Below are 15,969 nucleotides of genomic sequence, written 5' to 3' on the forward strand. Positions count from 1 at the left end.
GAAATAAAGAGGGAATAAAAAAATGAAGACCTATAACATTGAATAATATGGATTATATTTTTATGAGAATAATAACACAAAAGTTACAAAAAAATGGATAGAATATACAACCAAAACATATTCAGAAGGAAAAGGAAGTCAAAAGTTGTTATGGATAATAAGAGAAATAATTGATGATATAAATAAAAATGTAGAAGTGAAGGTTATGATAGAAGATATAAGCAAATACTATGATAATATTTGGTTATAAATCATTACAGGGATTTTTCCAGGCACAAGTAATAAAATTTGTTTATTTAAGGAACTATGTGAAACTAAATGCAAATGGCTGGATTGGGGAAGAAATAAAAATAGAATGTGGAATAAAGCAGGGCTGCCCAGCTATTAGTGCACTTTTCTCATTAGTTATGAATGTAATAGTGAAGGACATTAATAAAATATCAAGGTAGCAGTGGATACAAAATGATGAAGGAAGTACAATTGCCAATAATGTATAATTATTTGAATTATGTATTAATTGTTAAAAATAAAGTATGGATGGAAGAAGTAAATGAAAAATTAAGTATACATTTTAAAAATGGTTTAAATACAAATAAAAAGAAAAGTAAAGGATTTGGTTTTGAAGGTATGATAGGAGGTATTGAGTTCAATGAAAAATATATAGATATATTAGGAATAATATTTGGAAGGAATGAATACAGACAGCAATAGGATAATGTACTCAAAGAAGTAATGGATATGACTATTTTTTGGAAATCGTAGCTTTTCATGTAGAAAAAAGCACATTTGTTGAACACCATGGTAATAGGAAAAATTGCTTATATAGGTTCATAGGTTCATAGGTAGGTACTAGGCTATTGGCCCTAGGGCCTATATAATCCTAGCCAAAGTACCCTGGCTTTCGGCACCCAAGAAAATTATTTTCCTGTGCCACTGTCGAGCAGAGCCACAGAAGTGATCCCCGGGGTGAATTTTCTATCTCCCTTCCAATCATCAAGATTTTCCTTGAAGTGCGCTAATGAGGAGCTTTGTTTGATATACATAGGTAGTTTGTTCCAGAGTATGGGAAGTCTCTGGGACAGGAATCTATCCCTCCAGCATGTTCTGTTTATTGTGGTGACAATGTTTAGGGATTGGGATTTCTTTAAGTGGAGCAAGTCTAAAACCTCTAGGTTTGACATAGCTTTGTGTGTTAGGCAGAGATCGTCTCTGAGTAGGCGATATGCAATGGAGTAAAGCTGCAGTTTTTTGAGACGGTCTGCATAAGGCATCTGTTTAAGGCTGGTAATCCTCTTTGTGAGGTATTTCTGTGGCCTTTCCAGTTGTTGTAGATGTCTTGTGAGGTACATACCAAAAGGGGCATTGTACTCTATAATGGGTCTAATGAGTGATGAGTAGAGGGGAACAATGACCTCTTTTTTCCTGGATGAGAAACCTTTTGTGATGAGGTGTGCCACATAGAAGGATTTCCTGACTACTGTGGCAATGTGATTATCAAAGGGAGACTACTGTCCACCTGTGTCCCAAGGTCTCTTATCACACTTTCAGTGTTAAGTAGACTACCGCCTATGTGGTAGTTCATGGGTACTGAGTTTTTACCAAAACGGATGACAATGCACTTTTTGGCATTGAGCTTGAGGCCATGGCTTTGACACCAGGCATCTGTCTCAGCGAGGCCCTTTTGTAGGATGTCCACATTTTTTGGAATTTTGATTATGGCTCCTAGTTTGCAGTCATCTGCGAACTTCATTAGCCAAAGACCTTCTGTGTTGGCCTGTACTTCAGAGAAGTAGATACCAAACAGGAGGGGACCCAGGACTGAACCCTGTGGTACTCCGCTTGTCACTGGTCTGAAGTTGGATTTGGAGTCTGCTACTTTCACAGTGTGGGTTCTGTCAGTGAGCCAGTTGGCAACCCATCTTGTGACATAGGGATTTATACCTAGTTTAGAGAGCTTATATATAATTCCAGAGTGGGGGATGGTGTCGAAAGCCTTGGCGAGATCTAGATAGGCTGTGTGAACCACCTTACCCTCATCTATGGCTTTGGTGATTGCTTCAAAGAAGTCTATCAGGTTTAGGAGACATGATCTGCCTTTTACAAACCCGAACTGGGTAGGGTCCTGAGTTTGGAGATTACCAATGTCATTGTTTATAAGTTCCATGATGATACGTTCCATAGCCTTGCAGACCAGGCTCGTTAGGCTAATGGAGCGGTAGTTTCCATGGTCTGTGGTGGCTCCCCCTTTGTGGAGTGGGATAACTGTTGCTGTGCACCATTCAGTGGGCACATAGCCTGAGGTGAGGCTATGACTGAACATGGTACTTAGGTGGGGTGCCAGTTCATTCTGTAGTTCATGTAGAACACAGCCTGGGATGTCGTCAGGACCCATGGATGCTGTGTTCTTGGCTTTGGATAGTGTGTTTTTTACCTGTACAGCCGTGATTACAGGAACTTTGCATTCTTCTCGTATAGAGATGGGCCCTTTAGGGGATGACAGGGGGTAAAGTTAGCACTGAACCTATCTGCCAGGATGTTGGCAATATCAGTTGGTTCTGTATATTTAGTGCCATTGTGCTGTAACTCAGAGCAGATCTGAGTGTTGCCATTGAGATTCTTGACATAGCTATAGAATGCTTTGCGGTTGTCTTTAGAGTCAGTGGTGATTTTGTTTTCATAACTAGCTCTGGAGGATTTTATGAGAGATCTCAGTTTCTTACTGAGGCTGACCAGGGAGTTTCTCCAATCATGGGATTTTACTCTTTTTTGCAACAGTTTCTTTCTTCTGTTGTACAGTTTGTTTATGGCAGGGGACCACCAGATTGGCTTCCTTTTTTTGGAGGATAGCATCTTGGTTCTGTTAGGGATTGCACAATCCATGTACTCGTGTAAGTGCTTATAAAGTGCATTTGTATAAGATTCAACAGTCATACCTCTATTGTCCGTCAGCATGGGTGTCGTGAAGTTTGCCACTTCTGTCTTAAGAAGCGTGAAGTTGGCTTTGGAGAAATTTTTTACTGTGATTTCCCTAATGGGGGGTAGGGGAAGGATGTGGATGTCTAGGGTGATTAGCTTGTGGTGGATCTGACCAACGAGGAATTGACCTCTGGTGTGGAGCACCAGTTGCCCATGTTGGTAATAACCAGGTCTAGGATATTGCTGCCCCTGGTGGGGGTGTGGATAAGTTGATCCATGGCATTGGAATTTATGAATTCCAGAAAACGTTGAGCACAAGAGTTGGCACATGAGTAGTTTTCCCAGTTAATGGTAGGGTAGTTGAAATTGCCCATTATTAGGGTGTTAGGTTGTACCCTAATATTTTCCAGTGCATTAAGAAATGAGGAGTGGAAATCCTGGGGCATGGTGGGGGATCTGAAGCAGGCAACAATTTGGATTGCGGTCTTGCCCAGAGTTAGTTGCACTTGAATAATCTCAGATGCATTATGCTGAGCAACTAGCCTGGAGGTGTGGATATCCTTAATGAATATGGACACGCCTCCACCTTTAGTGTTTCGGTTCAGGTTAGGTGGCCGAAAGGTGTGGTACGAATTATAGCCTGGTAATGCAGGGGTACTCTCTGGAGCCTTGAACCAGGTCTCTGTCACTGCACAGATGTCGATGTTCTCCATTTTAAGGAGTGCCTCGAGTGAGTGCATTTTGAGGTTTAGACTTCTAGCATTGACTAGCAATACTCTCAGATTCTTCTTGTCTGTACCTGTTAGGGTGGTGAATTTGTCATTTGAACCTTGCCTAAAAAAGGCTCTATAGGGGTGGCTAGAGCCTTAGCCAGTATCCGAAATCCCAGGAGCAACAGGTGCAGGCCATCTCTGGCAATGCATTGTGGTTTGTCGATCATGTCATCCCAGGCAGACAGATACTGGATCCCCTTAGAAAGACAGCAGAAGCTTAGCCAATTGTTGAAGTCAATCATTTTGTCCTTGTACTGTGGTATCATTCTGGGTGATGGCAGGATGCTACTCAGGGCTATGGTCATACATGCCTGGGCTACAAGATCAGACAGCTCCTCCATGTCCCTTTTCATGTAGTCCAAGGAGTTACATCTCAGGTCATTCACACCAACATGGACAATGACAGAGTCATATTTGTACTTGTTGTGGAATGACCTGAGTGCATGCATTATGTGGCGGATCCTGGCACCCGACAGGCAGCTGACAGTAACTTTCTCCTTGTTTAGCCTGGTGAGTGGAACATCAGTGTGCCTGACTATAGAGTCACCTATGACTAGAGTGCTGGGTACGTTGTTATGCCTTATGGGCTGTGGTTGAGTGGCACACTGAGTTTGTGGGCTATGTGTCATTTGGGTTGTGTTGGGGGGGTGGAGGTTGCTTGTGTTTCTGCTTTGGAGGTCCCTGTTGCTTGGGCAGGTTTTACTGAGATCCTCTGCGAATGTAGGTGTGTGTTTTGTGTTTCTATGTGTGTGTTTTGGGGGTGTAGGTTTTGAGGGACTATGTGCTGAGTGTGGTGTGGTGCAAGTGTTTACCTTCTCCTCTTGACTGTCTAGTCCAGTCTTGGGTGAAGAGAGCTTTGCTTCCAGTTTGGCTATATAAGTGCATCTCTCACAGGTTGTAGTGTTGGGTGGTAGGAGGAGAGGGTTGTCTGTGTACATGAGGCAATTACTGCATTGCTCCAAGATGCCCAGATTCATTAGGTAGACAGGAGAAAACACCGGGAGCTGACCTTAGGCATGCCTGGATAGGTGCTTATTTGTTAAGTACTAGAAACTGTTTTCCTCTAGACAGTGAGGAAAGTTGAGTACTGTAGTAATTTGTAGCTTATTTAGTGCTTACAATAAGTTCTGAACAAGTGCTGAGCTCAAAGAAACAGACTTAAGTAAACTGGCTAGTTCTAAGAAACAAAATGAAGCTAGAAGTGTTCCCTCCAACACAGAAAGGCTTGGGGGCCTAGAAGCCTACAAATAGTCATGGACACAGCAAATCTATATCCAGACTACACCACCCACAGGAAACAAGCTTAGAAATTTTTTTTTTTTTTTTTTTTTTTTTTTTTAGTGGAAAGAGAGAAAGGAGTAGCAGAAACTAAGCCGATTGGCCTTCTCAAATGTTCTCCCTGTATTGGGTAGAATGAGGCAATGACACCAGACTGGGAGGAGGGTCCCAGATCAAATTTACAGTAGGGATGGGCAACTGCAAAGCCACCAACTATAAGAACACCATACCAATAAGGAGGGAGGGTGGGCAACAAACTGCAGAAATGTTTCTCACAGCAGAAAAGCAGCAGTGAGCCTTTAAATTAAAGTTTTAAACAGCTAAAGGAGCCTCTAGAGAAAGTGTTTAACTGCAACAAGTTATCAGAAACAAACAACCCAACAGATGCTTAATAAAAGTGGACAATTTCCAGTTAATACCTCACATAAGTGAAACTAGCTAGAAAAATATACAGTACACAAAGTGCTATAAATAACTTGAAAAATAAGCAAAAAAAAGGATACTTAATGTTATATATTATAGATCCAAGTTTGCTCAGTGTCCTTCCTTCGATTAGCTCAGTGTGAAATGGCAGAAACACTCACAACTTAACTTCTTAGGTAACAGAAAGTTGAAACCTGAGACAACTTTTAAGAAACAAAAAGCTCAAAAGAACCAATGAGGTGCTTAGTCTAAGTTGTAGTCCAGGTGACTTCAGTCAGCCAATGACCTTAAACAATTCTCTCTCACTGAAATGCCTGATGGCTTTGGCTAAATCAAGATGTCCCTGAATATGTTCTCAGACACACAGCCTCCACAAACACTAGGCCCAAATACAAGCCTGAATATGGATAGTGCTACACATATCCACACTACTTAGAAACAAACTGCAGAAATGTTTCTCACAGCAGAAAAGCAGCAGTGAGCCTTTAAATGAAAGTTTTAAACAGCTAAAGGAGCCTCTAGAGAAAGCGTTTAACTGCAACAAGTTATCAGAAAAAAAAAAACAACCCAATAGCTTCTTAATAAAAGTGGACAATTTCCAGTTAATACCTCACACACAGTGAAACTAGCTAGAAAAATATACAGTACACAAAGTGCTATAAATAACTTGAAAAAATAAGCAAAAAAACAGGATACTTAATGTTATATATTATAGATTTGAGTTTGCTCAGTGTCCTTCCTTCGATTAGCTCAGTGCTAACATCTATATGATCCCTAGTAAGAACAAAATGAACTAATGATGATTATATTTTATTTTATATGGAGCTCTAGACTGAATCCAGTCAAAAGAGGGATTCTGTATATGAAAGAAGAGCAAGGAGGTTTAGGTTTAATAAACCCAATAGTACATGCAGCATCTTTAATTTTATATAAGGTATTAAAAGGAATTATGAAGGAAAATAAAAACTTGATAGAAATGATACTATATTATAAATACAAAGAATTGTGGGGAGGAGTGGAAGTTAAAAAAAGAAGTACAAACACTGTGAATGAAGAAATGAAAGAGTACCAAAACAAAATCGTGTTATGGAAAATAAAGAATATATGTGAGAAAAATAGAAAGCAATGGTACTTAAATATTATGAAAGCATTTTATTGCATTGATCCATGGAAAGATTCAGAAATAGGTAAGAAAAAAGCCATAATGATGCAATGCAATATAAAAAGATTAAAGATTAAACAATATTTTATGTGACTAAATGAAATTAAATACAATGGAAAATGGACTTTGACAAAGATTCTGGAGAAAATAATGTTTTGGTTGTGGTTTAAAAGAGTGTGGGGGAAATGCCTGAACTGAAGTTTATAATGTTTGGAGATTTGTAAATAGATTTAAATAATGTAAATGTATAAATAATATGTAATGTATATATCAATAAAAAATCCTACTCTTGGTAGTAGGGGGAGGCATTTGTGTGTGACATAACAGACGTCCTGCTCCAAGAGTGGAGGCGGCCCAGAGAAACAGTGAAAAAACATGGCTGATTCAGCTCCTGCTGAAACTTGAATGAAAGTTGCTGAAAATGTAGTTGAAATGGTAGACTCACTACCATAAGTTTTTTTCCTGATGATGTGAGTGCAAAAAAAAAAAAAACAGTGACATAGGAGGAAAATGAGATTGTGAATGAAAAGAAGATTGTAGCTGAACCAGAGATGGATTCAGAGGAAAACTTTCAGAGCAGACTGAAGGAGAGACAGTTACCTCTGAAAAATGCATAATTACAACCCTCCAATTGGGGGGGGTGCAGGATGATTATTTGGAAGAAATGGTAAACCAAATTGAGCCAGAAAATAGAGCAGCAATTTCATGGAGCAATATCATAGAAAAATAGAAGAAGAAAAAGGAGAAAAACAGGCTGCACCAGAAAAAGTTCCAGAGACAAAAACTTATGCAGAAGCTGTTGGAGAAGGAACAAAGAAGAAATAAAAGAAACAAAAAGTGCACAGTGCATGTGAGCAGTAAAAAAAGAAGAATGTTTGGACATGTATGAGGTTTGGGACACTGTCATAGCACCTCTGGGTGTCAAAGCCAAATATGTAAGAGCATTTATTTTAATTAATAAAGAGACTTTTGTGGCTTGATATTTGAGACTGGGCAGGCCATGGAAAAATTTTTGAGTGCATATGAACAAAAGAAAAATATTTATCCATGGTCAGAATATGTGGTGATAGCTTTTTTACAGATAAAAAATAATGATCTAGTTTAGAACAGAAGTTGAAGCAAAAGAACATTTGTTAACTATATGTAAAGAAGTAATGGACGCTACAAAAGTATATGATGAAAGAGGACAATGGACTATGGGATGGGAATGTGGAGTAAAAATGAAAATGAAAAATGATAATGTTATGCATGTAACTAGTATCATTAATGTTCATGGTAATAGGCATTTTGTGAAATACAGGGGTCAACCAAAGACTTGTTATTTTTGTGGGGAAATGATCATTTAATCAATGAATGTGATAGAAATGTTATTTATGTGGTAAAACAGGGCATAATGCAAAACATGTGGCAATACTGGTCATTCATGCCTAGAATGTGAAACGAATGTGCAAAAAAATGAAAATGAAGTTATACAGGAGAAAGAGATATAATAATGTGTCATACAAGAAAACGTACAAAAAGATGTGACTGATAAAGTGATTGTACATGAAGTTAAAGTAACAAGGGAAAAAAACAAGTGAGGAAGAAACTGACTGACGTACAGTAAGAAATAAAAAGAATTTGCGAGGGAAGAGAGTTAAAGAAAGGAAAACAAGATTCAAAAATATAATGCTTAGAGAAAATAAGAAAGGAAAGGGATAAAAATGTTATTATACTAACTATTCTTAAAAGTTGAAAATATTCACTTTAAATGTGAGCAGTATGAAAAATCTTAAGAGGAGAATAGGTACAGTATATTACAATGGTGTGCTGCAGTAGATGCACATATTGTTTTAGAAGATATCACATTATTAGAGGAAGAAAGAACACAAACTGAAAAACTCTGGAATGGTACGGTAGTTTGGAACATGGGGAAAGAAAAGTGTTCAGGCATATGTATAATGTCAAGAAAGCATTAAAATATTACATGTAACCATAGTGGAACTAGGATGAATTGTGGTAATAGACTTGAGATGGAAAAAATGTGTATAAAATTATAGCTTTATATGCATATGTAACAAAAAAGAGAGAAATTATATTTAAAATATTCTTGAATATGTTTGTGTAAATAAGAACATTATAGTGGAGGGTGATTTTAATTGTAATTAAAAAAATAAGAGCAATTGTGATGTTAAAATGGTTAAAGAAATTATGAGAAGTGGTAAGTTAAGTGTGTCAGAGAATAACCACTGGACCAACAAAAGGAATGAAATTATGACAGAAATTGATTATATTTTTAATATCTGATAGTTTAAAAATTAAAAAAAAAGGAATTAAGTATGCTGGATTTTCAGATCATGTGGCCATATGGGTTAAAGTCCAGGAACATGAAGAATATATAAGAATAGGAAAAGGAATAAACAGAACTAGTGAAAACGAATTAAAATTAGAATAGAAAAAAAAGAACTTGTGGAATTAAGGAAAAATCATATGAATATGAAGAGTTTTATGAGACTTGGACTGTTTGGTGGCTTAATTTTAAAAATAAATATAAAAACATGTTTTTAGAAAGTATAAGGAAGAAAAGAAAAAGAGAGATATAAGATATTAAGTTAAGAAGCATTCAGAGGCTTATTAGAGAAGAAACTTTTATGAAAAAAGAAAGAGAAATATATAAAATGAATCAAATTAAAATTTACAACTTGTTATATAAACAAAAGTATTGTTTACAAGAAAAGAAAACTAAGAAGATGTAGCACCATATTTGAGTAAAATAATGAAGGAAAAAATAATGAGAATTAAAGAATAAGGAAGGTAAGCAAATATGACAGCAAGAAGGAATATACAAAATAATTAAAGAATATGTATTGGAATTATTTGTTAAAAGAGAAGAACACATAGAACACATTTATAAAGGTTAAAAATTAAATAAAGATAATGAGTACTCAGAACAAAAATAACTATGAAAGCATTGAATGAAATTCTAAAAGAGATTAACATGAATTCTGCATCAGGACTGTATAGAACTGAATATGGTATGTATAAAGAAATGGAGTGGCAAAAATATTTTTTATAGAAGTTATGAATGAATAGTTAGAAACTGGAATTATAGAGAAAAAGATATGTACAGGAGTTATAAAATGTATATTTAAAAAATGAAGGAAATAAAGAGGAGATAAAATTGGAGACCTATAACATTGAAAAATACAGATTATATTTTTATGAGAATAATAACAAAAAGGTTACAAAAAATGGATAGAATATATGACCAAAATGTATTCAGAAGAAAAGGAAAAGGAAGTTGAGTTATTATGGATAATAAAAGAAATAATTGATATCATAAATAAAAATGTAGAAGTGAAGGTTATGACAGGGAATAAAGTAAAGCCTATGATATTCAATATAAATCATTATGGGAAATTTTGCAGGCATATAATGTAAGCAAAAAAATATTACAAGTAATAAAATTTGTTTATGAAAGGAACTACTATGTAAAACTAAATGTAAATGGCAGGAGTGGACTCTGGAGAAGAAATAAAAATAGAATGTGGAATAAAGCAGAGCTGTCCAGCTAGTAGTATAATTTTCTTATTAGTGTTGAATGTAATAGTGAAAGAAATTAATAAAATGTCAAGTAGTGGTAGATACAAAATGATGGAGGACGTACATTTGTCAGTAATGTATACTTATGTGGATGATATTGTACTAATTGTTAAAAATAAAGTATGGATGGAAGAAGTAAATGAAAAATTAAGTATAAATTAAAAAAAATATGGTTTAAGTATAAAAAACGAGAAAAGTAAAGGATTTGGTTTTGAAGGTATGATAGGAGATATTGAGTTCAATGAAAAATATATAGATATAATAAGAATAATATTTGGAAGGAATGAATACAGACAACAATGGGATAATGTACTCAAAGGATATGACTATTTTTTGGAAATCACATAGATTTTCATATAGAAAAAAAGCATGCTTGTTGAACACTATGGTAATTTATTTATTTATTTATTTATTTATTTATTTATTTATTTATTTCAGTTTGATTACCGGGGAAGTCCACTGGGCCAGAGGTGTGCCCATTTTCAGTGGAGGCCCAGGGAGAAAAGCTCCAATAAGCAATATGGTTACAAAGGTTTGCATAATGCAATGGAAATACAAACAACATGGTTACGAAGGTTACATAATGTGTTACTAAATACATATATGAGGTCATGCAGGCAGGTACAGGTGGATAGAATAACATTGAAATGCAATTTTGATCTAGGTAGAACAGCTAGTAGGTATTTACATTCAGAAGAGTAAGTTTAGACTCATTGGGCAATAAGCATCAGTGAATTACTTGATATTTACAATATATACAATGCTTGGAGTTGAGAGAGAGAGATTGTTTAGTCTGAGAAAGTTAGCTAGATTAGTTGGGAGAATAGAAAAGAGGTAATAGTGTAGAGAAGAGCAGGAGTATGGAAAGCTCAAAGGGTAAAATTGTGAGATTTTAGGTAGGGTGAAAGCAGGAACATTTACGTTTAGTGGATAGGTAAGAGAAAAGTAGGGTTTTGAAGGTTTCAGGGTTAGGTGTGGTCCTGAGCAAAGGAGGGAGAGAGTTCCATTTTTTGCCTATAGTGAAGGAGAGAAGGAGTTGGCCTGCAGGGTGTTTGGGTTTGTGGACAGAGATTAAATGCTGGTGTTCAGATCTCAGAGATCTGGTTGGGATGTATGGAGGAAGGATGTTTGTTAAGGCTGGGCATTTTTCTGGAAAGAATATTAGTTTGTGTGTGGTGGTTAGTTGGAGATAGTCAAGGAGGTTTGAGAGTTCAAGCCAGTTCAAGGATTGTAGGGTTAGGCAGTGGTGAGTGGAGGTTTTGGATTTAGTTGCGAATTTAGATTTTATTATAGCAAGTTTCGAGTTTAGAGGTGTTGGAAGAGGAAAGGTCAGTTAGTAGAGGGGCTCCATATAGTAGAGAGGGTAGGAGGTAGGTATTAGCGATAGTTTGCCTTGCGAGTTGGAGAGAAAGTGGTTATTTCTATACAGCATGCCTAGTTTTTGATGGGTTTTCTTTATGTTTTGTTGGATGTGGATATCAAATTTAAGGTGTTCATCTATGGTAATGCTGAGGAGTTTTGCAGAACGGACCACTTCTATGGCAGAGTTGTTTTGGCTAAGGACTGTAAAAGCATTCCTGTCAAGGGAGAAATTTCTAGAGGGAGGAAAAAGAAGCATTTTGGATTTACTGGAGTTGAGAGAGAGATGGTTGTGGTGCATCCAGTTTTCGGTAGTGGAAAAAGCTGTTTGAGTTTTAGTCAGGAGTTCAGGTAGGTTGGAGGCAGTACAGACTAAGGTAGAGTCATCTGCATATTGGATAACTGTTGTGTCAGGGATGACTGAGTGAAGGTTGTTAATGAAAATGTTGAAAAGCATGGGTCCGAGGATGGACCCCTGGGGAACACCGGTGGGTGTTGGCAAGAAGGAGGAAGTAGAGTTCTTCCATCTGACAGCTTGAGATCTGTCAGATAGGTAGCTGGAGAACCAGGAAAGGGTGTCAGGTGAGAGATGAAGGTTGGAGAGATGAAAGAGAAGATGCTTGTGGGAAATGGTATCAAAGGCTTTGGAAAGGTCAAGCAGTATAGTGGATACAAGTAATCCAGAGTCACGTGCTCGATTTACTGTGTCTAAGAAGGATAGTAAGGCAGTAGTGGTGCTGTGGCCAGGGTGGAAGCCATGCTGGGTAGGAGTTATTAGGTGATTCTGAGTTAAAAAAGGCATAAGTTGGTGATGGACACATTTTTCAAGTATTTTTGAAAGTGGAGAGAGAAGGGCAATTGGGCGGAAATTGGAGGTATTGTAGTTTTTGCCTCCTTTGTGGAGAGGTAGAATGAAGGCAGATCTCCAGAGTCTGGGTACATATGATTCTTTTAAAGATCTGTTAATTAGGATGCTGATAGGGAAAGCAATACCATCAGCAGCAGATTTGAGGAAGGAGGAGGGTAAGTTGTCAGGGGCATTTGAGCAAGGCTTTAGTTTTGATAGGAGTATTTTTATGAAAGTAGTAGGTACGGGTTTGAGTTGGAAATTAAGTGTACTGTTATTTGGGGTGTTGTGAGTAGAGGAGAGAGAGACTGTTGGATTGTTGTTGGGAAAAGATTTGGTTAGAGTAGCTATGATTTCTGTAAAAAATGTGTTGAAGTGAGAGCTTAGTTCTGAGTCAGTTAAGCTAGGATCAGGGCAGGGATTATTCCTAGATCCTGGGTGGAGTAAGGAATTTATACCTTTCCAGAATTGTTTTGGGTTCTTGTTATTGTTGGATTGAAGTTTGTTGTAGTAGTTTTTTTTTGTCAGAGGTTATTAGTTTCTTTACTTGGTTGCGGAGTTGGGTGCATTGAAGTAAGGTAGAGGGTATCTTATTTTTTTGGTATAGCTTCCAGGATTTGTCCCTGCAGTGCATGATCTGTTTAGTTTCCTTGGATAGCCAAGGAGCAGAATTAGTCTTGATTCGTTTGTTTCTTGGAGGGGCTTGGGAGTTGCGGGTTTTTAGGAAGATAGAGTTGAAATATTCTACTGCATTGTCAAGGGGAAGAGTATAAAGGATTTGCCAGTTTGTATATTTAAAAATGTTTGAGAATTGTGTGGGGTTGAAGTTGCTGAGATTGTGAGTGTGAATATAGTGATGTTGGTGTTTACTGTTGTTGGTTGAGCGATGTATGAAAGCAGGGAGATGGTCACTGAATGTGTCTGGGATAGTACCAGAGAGAGTTATTTTATCAGGATGGGAGACTAGGATCCAGTCGATGATGGATCCTGGGGGGTGGTGTTTGTTTGGGCGTGTAGTTGTATGAATTACTTGGGAGAATCTGTAGAGGTTGATGAATAAGGAGGGGGAAGGTGAGTTGATTTTATTCCAATCAATATTGACATCACCTAGAATGTAGGTTTCGAATTTTATTTTAGTTGAGGCCCAGTGAAGGATATTTTCAAGGGTAGAGATGTTATCACCTGGGGAAATATAAAGGGAGATAATGCATATATTTTTATGTTTATTTAGTTGTAGGAGACTGGCAGTTAGTTCAGTGTTTTTGAAGTTTGGAATTGGAGTTTGTAGAGGGATTAGTGAGAGCCGATTGGAGTAGATTAGAGCGGAGCCTCCACCTTTTCTGTTTAAACGGTCATTTCTATGGATTTGGAATCCAGGGGGAAAGATTTCGGAGTCAGCTATATGGGGTTTTAGCCAGGTTTCTGAGATGGCTAGGATGTCAGGTTGGGTATGGGAAATCCAAGCTTGTATTTGGTGTATTTTGTTATTAAGGCTTTGGGCATTTATGGTGAAGAACTTAAGGGTGTTGTGAGAGGATGTAGGAAAAGGGGAGGGAGAGGGAATATTGGATGGTTGTAGTGGATGAGGTGGGAGTGGGGAGGAGTTTGTAGTGTGGCAAGGGCCAGGGTTAGGATGGATATCTCCAGATAAGGTTAGGTTATTATTGGGAATAACCTTTAGTCTTTTGGGTTTGCTGAGAAGGAAGTGGTTTGGGGCTAGTGTAGATTTAAGAGTGATGGTATTTGTTGTGGTGGAGAAGAGTTTGGGATGGAATATGTGCAGTATGCTGGGGGAGATAAGAGAGGATGTTACTGTATGGAAGTGGGATGCAAGGAGAGGATGAGTGTGAGTGCATGGGATGGTTTGTGTAGGAGGTAGGCATAGGGGAGGTTTGGAAGAGAAAGAAGTAGCAAAGTAAAGAGGAATTAATAGCACAAGAAGGGAGAATGGGACAAGGATAGTAGTAATAATGGTGTGTGAGAACATAGTTGGAGAATGTACTGGAAATGAAGAGAGAGATATGAGGACGTTCTATAGGTAAAGGAGGAAAAGAAGTAGAGGAGGTATAAGTGGTTTAAAGTCTTTACAGGGAGAGACAGAGACTGAGTAGGGAGGAATGGGTGGGTTATGTAGGGAAGGGAGGAGTTAGGAAGGGAGTGGTTTTTTTGGAGAGGAAGGTGATTAGATAAGTGATTTGGATGGGAGGAGATTAGGTAGGGATAAATGTAGGGGTGCTGGGGGTGGGTGGAATTTGGGGGCAGGGTAGGGGAGCAGAGTGAGCCCGTAGGGCGAACGGAGCGGGGCAGTGCCAGAGGAAGGAAAAAATGTGAAGAAACTATCAGTGGAGTGTAAGAGGCAGAGGGTAAGTTTGGACATTTATGCTAAGTAAAAAGCCTGGCAGCAAAATAGGGTTGAGGTTGGAAAGTGAGAGAGAAATAACAGTAGAAGAAGGACAGGGGTGTGTGAGGGAATAAAGATGGGTAAGTATTGAGTGGGAAAGTGAACAAGGTATTCCAAGGAGGATAGAGAGACTGGGATCAGAAAAAGAGTTATCTAAGAAGTAAGTGGGTGAGATAAGGAGAGAAGTGGGATAGAAGCTAGGGATAGCAGGAAGGTGGAAAAGCACCACCTAGTGGGTAGTCAAATTAGTACAATGGAGAGCCCTGTAGGGGAAAATGCTGTTGGTGAAAGGAAGGAGCTTGCATGCGTTAGGAATGGAGTACAGAAATATGGAGGGGGAATACAGTTATGTTAAAGGACAGGAAGTGCAAGAATAAGTGAAATAGGGAGAGAACTGAATTCAGTGGGCAAAGAGAGGGAGTGCTTTGGCTGCTGGCTGGCCTGGCAGGGATGCGTACAGCGATCTACTGGAGAGTATGTATTATCTAGACACTGGCAAAAATAAATATAGCACTACACATACTTTCACTGACAATGCTTTGCAGGGAGCTGGAGTGGGTTTTACTTGAGAGATAGACTGTCCTGTTTGTGGGTTCCTTAGTGTGGAATTCCAGAAGGCTACAGTCGGAGATGAGAGCAGAAGTAGACAGGAACACAGGCTGAAATATGCAAGGAGAGAAAAATGGGTAATGAAGCAAATAATACAAGATTCAGGAGCTTAAAATAGACATTTAGGTAATACACAGTAAGTTTGCATGTTAAAATTGGCTAAAGCAACGCTAAAAAAAAAGTTTACATCAACAAATTTAAGTACCATTGAAACAACAATTAACAAGGCACAGAAGAGAAAATGTGATCAAATGCAGGCACTGCTCACGCATTAGCTAAACAGTAGAGTCAGTAAAAAAGCAAGTTACAGTCCGGGATCTGTGGGACGCTAAACGCTTCAGGTAGGTTGGGGTTTTAAACTCCAGCTAGAGCTAGAAACAGAAACAATATTTGGTCAGCACCAAGTACATCCAATTACATTGGGATGCAGATAGAGAGGCATTGTAATGCAGGTCTCAAACTGCGTATTTCTTTAACTGAGGTGCATATTTCTAGGAGGGAAATTATAAGCAAGAGTTCTACAAAAGGTGAGAACATAAATTGGAGTGCAGAACGCCAGGTTGATTGAGCGACTTGCACAATATTCGAGAAAATACTCGAGCGACACAAGCTCCTCACA

Source organism: Protopterus annectens, chromosome 7.part0 (genome assembly GCF_019279795.1).
Source record: "Protopterus annectens isolate FY-2018-M chromosome 7.part0, PAN1.0, whole genome shotgun sequence".
Taxonomy (NCBI): Eukaryota; Metazoa; Chordata; order Ceratodontiformes; family Protopteridae; genus Protopterus; species Protopterus annectens.